Below are 7,026 nucleotides of genomic sequence, written 5' to 3'. Positions count from 1 at the left end.
CGGAAGTCCCTGCTGGGAACCATCGCAGGCCGTCGGCCTTGACAGGCATGAGACACCTGGGAACTGATGCCAGGGCACTACTTTCTTTTTCCCTTACCAGTATTTAAGTAATAATTTCCATAATAATCCTCACACATCTGTGAGTACGGGCGCAATTCTCTCCTCCCCACGTCCGTGTCTGTCTCACCTTATCCTTTTTAAAATCGAGGGGTCTCCCACGTCCCTGTCCTGTCTCCTTACAAATGCTCAGAAAACAAATGCATATCATTAAAGAATCTCCCAGTATGTTCTTAAAGTCCCATTATTTTTAAATTAATCTTGCGGTTTTGAGGCCCCCATTTGCTACTGTTTGTGTGGTTTGCGTTGACAATTTTTTTTCACTTTGGAGATGAGGTAGAAACAACTTTCCGACACTCTCAGAGTGCTTTTCTAGTAACTGGTTACTTCTGCGTGGAGTCAGTGGGCTGCTCTTTCGAGATGGGTGTCAGGAGTTTGCTTCAGTGCAACCTCCAGTGAGGGTTAGAATAGATACAGACAGCTCAGAAGTGAGCACCAAAGGAAAACCCAACGTCTGAACTGCCCATTCCGATTTATGCTATCCTTACTCCTCAGAGTAGTCCTGTCGTGCCAATGGCAAGCGTGGTACAGAAAGGAGGCCTAGAGGAGTAGTTATCTGGGAAGCCTGCAGAAACCACACCGGGATCCCGATTTGTGGTCGTGAATCACCGGCTTGGAGATTAAAACCAAACGGCAGGGCTGTGAGGAGCCTTCACTTACTGTGTGATCCCTGGCTGCTTTGTAGGACGGTTTTAATGTCACAGGTTTTGCACCCCTGTGGCCCTTTCTTGTTACGCACGTTATGAACCAGCTATGCTTCCCATTGCAACCTAAGCTGGAAGCCAGACCAAATAATTCCTTACTGGCTTCATTTGAAACATCTGAATAGGCAACTAAAACCAAATGTCTGGCCCAGCTTGAAAACTGCCCCGCTCCTCCATTTTATAGTAGCTCTCCTGCAACAAGTAGATTTTGAACTGCAAAACAGGAATTGTAACTAAATCCAGATTTTTATTCTGATCTCTTACCCTTAACTGAGCTATGTCTTGGCATTCAGCACTGAAATCCGATGCAGTGTAGACGAGAGGCATCATATCTTCTGGTAATCTTCCTTGATTCCAAGGTTTGTTACATGTGGCACCGTTGAAGACTATGGGGCAATGCAGTAATCTTGGTGTAGCCACTTTTCTCTGCCCATCGTAAGGTTCAGGTCTGGTCTATGGTGAAAGGAGACAGAGCACTCGCTTTTTCCTCCCGTGGGTAAGGGTACTGTCCTCAGCTCTTGGCAGGACGCCCGTGCAAAACATTACCACCCAACACATCACCAGCCTTAGCTTTTCCTTCTTGTCTCCAGAGACCCCAACGCTTCACTTCCTCCTCAAATCTTTTTGTCCAAAGGTATCTCTACCACGTAGCTGCAAGTTTTCCCCAGCATAGCCAGACTTTGCAAGTTTCTGAGCAGAGGTAAAATGTCAGATTTCATCAGAAAGAGCTATGGTAAAGCTATCTCCCCAGGTGGGACGTGTAACCTTACCCTACCTCCCCTGTGTGAAATAAGAGAGCCTGAAAGCCCTCATTATCTGTCACTGGGAGGACTGTTGTAGCGCAGCTCTGTACAAGACAGCTGTAGGCAAAACTGTTGCAAAAACGGTCTGCAAGGGCCTCTTGGATTCTTGCAGGATGCTGGCTGGTCACGGAGGAGGTGAGACCAGCAGTCACCTCGGACCTGATAGGGTGAGACTGAAACCTGGTGGGAAGGGAGATTGTTATCCCCTTCCCGCAGGAGAGGCGGATGGAGCTGGGGTACCGGGGAGCAGCTGTCATACTGCAGAAGGGATGGGCCACCACAGAGATCCTGCTGAGGATGCTACATGTGTGCTCGTCAAGGACTGCCTCACCAGTGCCAGCGGGGAGCATGCACCGGTTGTCAGCCTCGCTGGGAGATGGACAGTGGGACAGCGGCTTCCAGAGCTGCAGAGTTGCCGTGCGGTGCTGGTGGCCCACCGAGCAGACCGAGATGGCTCTTTGTAGTTGAGATGGGTCCCAAGGCTTCTGAGAATGCCAGTCCACCGCAGCTTAAAGTTTGCTGTCATCCTGCCTCACCTCCCGTGCTCGCCCTAGTGCCTGCGTCATTGTGTGGCGGCCCGGCTGGCAAGCTGCTCCAGTCAAAGGCAAATCCCTTCTTTGGATGGATTAGTTTTAAATCGCATAAACTTGATCCAAAGCAAAGGGTGTGATTGTGTATCTGAGGATGGGGAGTCTCTGACAACTCCCATTTAGATTATTTTAAGCTACAATACTGCATTACCTGTGCAAAACCTCCTTTCCAGTTGCTATTGCCACCAGCTAGAAATAAAGGGCCTCCTGAAAAAGCCTTAAAGATTGCAGAAAATTTTTCAATAAAAGCCCCTATAATCTAGCAAAGCAAAAAAGCATACTGAAAAGAAAAAAACAGGTGGAAATTAAAACCAGAGCAAACTGTGTATGGACCTTTAGTCATGAAAGCAGTTAATTGCAGCAAACTGCCATGGGGAAACACTGGATTACCCATTTCTTGAACAATTTGAAGAAAGTCTGCAGGCAAGTGCAAGTTATTGAAGGGGCTATGAGTTTTACGGCGGGATTATATTATCCAGGGATTCTATGAGTACTAATATGTGGTTAATCATCTCTGTTAGCCTTCAAATCTGTGAATTTGCAGGGCAAAGAGTACTGTCTGCAACTAAAACCAGTGGCAGAGGCAAGAGGCAGGGCTCGCAGATGCAGACTCCCAGGGGTTTGGTCCAGTTGTGGTGTGACCACTACACTCCTCCGCGTGGCTCCCGGGGCCATGGGTGACGAGGGAATGTGAAAAAGATGCGATTTCAAAGTGAAAACCTGTAGTCGGGGAAAGTACAAAATCCGTGGGGCAGAGCCCACAGGCAGCTAGGCACGTAAGAGCTTCGCATGACTGAGGCTGCGCTCCCTAGACAACCTCGCTGTTTCTCTGTACCCCGCTTTGCTGTGTTTGCCACCTGCAGCCTGAGGCGATGTGTCCTGAGTTTGCTCACGACTCCCAAAATAGAGTAAATATTTTTTTCAGTCTGATTTGCAAACTCTCGTTCTCCCCCCACCTCCACCTCCCCCCTTCAGCCTTTGTCTTCTCCTGCACCGCCGAAATTTTTGACGGTTCGTTCTCCCCTGGGTTCCAGGAAACCATGTGACTAATTAAGCAGTTGGGGCAAACTCAGGTGCAAGGAAAAAACAAGTCAGATGACGGGCTGCTGCCCACTCGCTCCAGCGAGTGCATTCCATCTCAGCATGTGTCTACCCTGCCACTTCACAAGCGAAGAGAAAATGCTGGGCTTCCCTAGGCTGCCTGCTCCAGAGCCTCACAGCACAACCGGATCGGCAAAACTGGGTCTCCTGCTGTGGAAGCAAAAGTGCCAGGGGCCCGGGCAGAGGCGTAACCACCTCTTCCATACTGGAAGAATTTGGCCTGCGTGCTTTGTCACACATTTGAGCGGCTCCGCTCCTTCAGGCTTTTAAGCAGTTTTGGGCGTATACATCAGAGGGTTCATGAGAAGAGCCTGCAGCCCACAGCCCGAGTTCCCAGAGGTGGCACGCAGCAAAGCAGTGGAAGGGCTAATGGGTGGGCACATCTTCAAAAAGACATTCGTGAGAGACAGCGACTCTGGGTTTCTGTGTCCTCCTCGCGTCTAAATGCAGCAGGAGCTTGGAGGTCCCACTTTGCACGGGCCCTGCTGGTGAAGGGGCCTGGTGGCATTTCTTGCCTCTTGGGGAAGGAGTGCCTCTTGGCTTTTGCTGAGCTCAGAACTTGGTGGGAGCCGGGAAGCCCTATAGGGTAGCATCTCATACCTTGGAGCAGGAACTTCCCAGCTGTCGCTGTGTTTCTAGTGGCAAATTTAACCTCAAATATTTGAAAGGCAGCTGTTCCCTGCATTAGTACACTCTGCATGTCTATACAGGACTTCACGTGTCTTACTTTTATCCATGTATCGGGAGGAAGGATTGCTGCATCTCCCCGCAGGAAGCCTCAAAGGCTTGTAAAGGCAGCCAGCAACAGAGAAAGGGGCTCACTCTTGATACTCTGCAGGAGGATTTCACCATAATCCTGCATGGGTGGGACGTTCCCACCTGTATCCACACTCTCAGCATCTGCAGACGTGCAGTTACTCCACAAGTCAGACAAAAAAGAAGAGTTTCCCAACTGCAGATTTGATGCTCAATTACAGAGTGGAGCATGACAGCTACTACTACCGTGTAGTAATAACTCTGCTTCACTTTATGGCTTTAACGGCTGTAGCAACCAAGATTTATAATGACACATTACGTTCAGCAATGCATCATGTAAGGAAACTAATCTGACAGTGCCAGGTCACTGAGCTGACTTACAAGTTTTTAAGTGCGTTTCTTCTGCCAAATTTGCTGCCCTATTTACTGGATTAAAATGAACAAGTCGCACTGTGTTCATAAAACTCCATACTCGCCTCTGTTTTGGCAGCTCCTAGAGCCTTTTCCCCCGTCACGCTGCCATCCCAGGAGCCGTTTGGTCCTTCTTCCTTCCCCATCTGGTCTTTTGAAAACCCTTTGAAACAGGTCCCATGGTGTGTATCCCGAAGGGGAGTACACCACAGGACAGGAGAGGAGGGACTGTAGCTGGGAGGAGGCGCTGGGTACACGGGCAGAGATGAGGGATGGAGCAGCTGTGGCAGAAGGGTGAGATGGTGGTTGTCCAAGGGCGGAGGGGGGACCATGGCTGCTGCCGCTCACTGCCTCTCGGCAGCAATTTGCCTGCATCCCAGTCGCTCGTGGAGAAAGGATGGCTTGCAAAGATTGGGATCATCCGTTACTTCCCCCTAGACTCGGAGTTACAGCTGACAGCAGGAAAGTCAGCCCTAAATAAATGTTAAAATGTTAAGACTGTGCCCTGGAGCTGGGTCTGGGCCCGTGCCAGAACCACCTGGGCAGCCACAGCACCTGAGCAGTAACCCATGGTTTTTAATCTCTCGTCTCGCCAGCGGGCTGTGTGCGTCCACGTTTTCCATCCTCACGGCACAGTAATGCACCGTGCAGACACAGGCGGATGGATAGCAGAAGGCTGGCTCTCATCAGGGGTAAATGGGCTCGTTCTCCTGGACGTTCATTACTCAGAGATGCATTCCTCATTATTCCTGCAACCTACCCAGGAGTCTGGTCCAGCAGGCTTTAAATGGCATTTCAAAATCCCATCCCACGGACCCTTTCTGTGGGACCAATGAAAAGCGATTAAAAAGAACAAGTGTATTGTCAGGAGGTTTAAATTCACTACAGAAAGTCCTGCACTTCCACTGACAAATACTCAAGGTCTGCAAATCAGAGGAGGCAGAAAACACCTCAGGTATCCAATCTTTAAGATATAGTTGAGATACATCTTTGTTTTTACAAATATTTTTGTGCAACAAGAACTTGTAAAAAAACAATGTAAAGTGTAAACCTTTTATTAACACTTTAACATCTGTAATAGCAGTATGTGCTGCAGTTTATCTTTGCCTTTATTGGTATCTAATGAATGTTACAAATAGAAAATATTTTTCAACATGTAATTGAATTGCTGTTTATCCATGGAGCAACAGAAAATATACTGTCCAAAATAATCAGTTATTGTCATAAAACAATAAGATTTGTGGCAGAAATATTGCTGAAGAAATATTCTTAAGAGGGGAGACATTCACTATTTTAACCTCCAAGTGAGACATTTCCTTACTGGTGGTTATGCCTCTGTCATTTCTGCTACTACTTCTTTCTGAGTTCCGTATTTCTCTTTCTTGTTTTAGAAACAGAGGAAAAATACGTTGAGAGAGATCCAGATCCTCACGTCCAACTCCGTACCACCACAGACAATCAATCATATTACGTATGTTCTTTCTAGCTCCATCTTGAAACAAGTCAGTTTTATTCCCCTCCCTCCCTCCTGCAATGCTCTGAATTCATTATTATCTCATCAGACGAAAAGCTGGTAACGTGCCTTAAATCTGATTCTTGTGTCAATGTTACTCTTTAATTTAAACAGCTCTTTTTGTTTCCTGTTATTTATCCCTATGGTGTGCTATTGGAGAAAAACACATACATAAATAAAGCAACCCACCCGTATTCCTGCTCAGCTTTGGCTTTGTTGGTGAAACAAGGCAAGTCTGTGTTTGCTCGGCGAAGAGGAGCTTTACAGTTTCCTCTTACAAGGTCAGCTCTTCTCTGTGTGTGTGCAGGTTTTAATTCATCTTTCTTGGCTGTATATGACCAAACAGTGTAACAGATGTGTTGGGTTTTTTCCCCAATGCTTTGTAAATACTTTTTTAACTCTGCTAGAAATATGTCAACTGGCCTATGCTAGGGTAAGTTTTGCTTACCCCCCACCCCCCACTGAGTCCTGATTATCCTACAAAAGGCAAATATCCCAGGTGCTTTCTCTCCTCTTTTGCTGAAACATTGAGGGTTTGCAGCAGAAATTGTAGCTTTTATCCCCGCAGTGCATGGTCTTGCGCCGTGTACTATTAAACGCCAGCTGATTTTTATTACTCTGTACCTCCAAGTTATTCACTGCTTCCTAATAGTTCTGTCCTCCTCCATGTCTCCAGTGCCTCCCACAGCCCATCAGCTGTGGTTTTCAGTAGCACGCTGTTTCAACACTTTTGCCGTGTCCTTGCGAGCGCATCCCTGCACTTTTTCTATTAACTCCTAGTCTGGCTGTTTCCGATGTGGCACCGCAGCAAACTCTTCAGCGGAGCCTGGAAATTTTAGCTATATACTGACAGTTGTTCTGTCCGGGACGAGGTACCCTCGGGAAAGCCGTGCTGTATTTCAGCCTGCTTTTCGCTGTAGTCCACTTCCCTATATTCCGTTACTCCTTTGAAATGTTTAGGGTATTGCTTTCCACGTAGAGTCGTACGGGGTGGGGGGGGGGGGGGCGGCGGTGGGGCCCACCGGCCGCGA

The sequence above is a fragment of the Pygoscelis adeliae genome, unplaced genomic scaffold, assembly GCF_000699105.1.
Source record: "Pygoscelis adeliae isolate BGI_AS28 unplaced genomic scaffold, ASM69910v1 Scaffold120, whole genome shotgun sequence".
In the NCBI taxonomy this organism is placed as follows: domain Eukaryota; kingdom Metazoa; phylum Chordata; class Aves; order Sphenisciformes; family Spheniscidae; genus Pygoscelis; species Pygoscelis adeliae.
Note: the sequence above shows the minus strand (reverse complement) of the source record.